A 1744-nucleotide genomic window follows, 5' to 3' on the forward strand; every position below is an offset into this window, starting at 1 on the left:
TGAAAATAGAATAGAGATTTGCTAGAAATTTGCTTATAGTTCTGATTGTATATATAAATAATTGATAAATATTATATTTATAAAATAATAATATTATTAATACAATATCAATATTATATTATTTATAAGTAAAAAAAATTCAATAGTCTTTATATTAAGCTTCAAATCATAATAATGTCTTAAAATTTAAAAATTGTAAAAGGCTAAAAATTAAAAAATTAATGTTAATCAAAGAAATTATGTTTGTATATACAAATATTAAAGATATATAAATTATGATATGATAGTTAAATAATCCTTTAAAATTTCAAATCTACTTATCAAATATATATATAATCATCTTCAATTATATTTAAATTTATTTTTTTAATAAATAAGTGTTTATTAATAACTTATTACTTAATCATATATTATTGATTTATAGATTTATGTAATAATTATTTTTTGAATGTTATATTGTGTCTTATTAAAAAAATTATTTTATATTTCTCATGATCATTGTATTCAAAATAATAATAATAAATTGGAACAAGTGAAATTAGTCACAATGTAGGGGTTGATTTATTGCCACCATAAAAAGAATAATCGTCCACTAAATGAAGTTGCAATATATGACAGGTACGTTAGTGCCTAACTAATAATAAATGAAACTCATTTATTACTCATGAAAGACATTAGTTTTTCTGTGCAAAAATTAATGTCGGTGAGAATTTGGGGGCTAAGGGGAACATTAGTTCCCTACCTTATATAAGACAAGGAGTAACAACATTCTACGGTAGTAAATGAATGCGTTGGGATGTGTTAACTAGGCACTCCTCTTGACTAGGCATTTGAAGAAATGTGGGCTTTACTTTTACTATTAATTTCTTTTTTAAGAGTTATCATTTATGTTTTAATTAATCTTCATCAAATGCTACGAAGGGTTTAATTTTATCAGTTCAACAACATTCTACGGTAGTAAATGAATGCGTTGGGATGTGTTAACTAGGCACTCCTCTTGATTAGGCATTTGAAGGAATGTGGGCTTTACTTTTACTATTAATTTCTTTTTTAAGAGTTATCATTTATATTTTAATTAATCTTCATCAAATGCTATGAAGGGTATAATTTTATTAGTTCCTTGGCAGGTAAACGATTGCTTTCATTCAACCAATCATATTTTAGAATTATTTTATATTTTAAATATATTATAAAATTTGTAAATTTTATTTATTTTTTAAATAAATAATAAACTATTTATTCAAATTCCAATTAGTTTGAGAGAAAAAGGCAGAAGAAAAATATTTTTTAGAAACAAAAATTAGAAAAAAAGTATTATTATCACATGTACTTAGCATTAAATGTGCATTATTGTGTGAAAATAACATTTATTAGTAGCAATAGCACCAACTTTTATTATGCAGCCCACCAATGACCAAGATCATTATGCCCACTTTTATTTGTCATGTTCGTTTAGAAGGGAAAAATATTGCATATGCAACATGCATCATAGTTTCCCATTTTTCAATATAAAAGCTTGTGTTCATGAAATATGAGGATTGAAAAAAATGTTAAAAAAATATAATTTACTAATTATTTTTTGAAATTATAGTAATTTTCAAATAATTAATTTAAAATTATTATTTTTTAATATTTATAAATTTTAAAAGTATTACAATTTTATATTTTATAAAATACAAATATTTTTTGAATAATTAATATTTTAGGTATATTAAGGTAGGTATATTTAGATTTTTTTATTTGA

Source organism: Cupressus sempervirens, chromosome 3 (assembly GCF_028749045.1).
Source record: "Cupressus sempervirens isolate cs-2001-9-10 chromosome 3, ASM2874904v1, whole genome shotgun sequence".
NCBI lineage: Eukaryota > Viridiplantae > Streptophyta > Pinopsida > Cupressales > Cupressaceae > Cupressus > Cupressus sempervirens.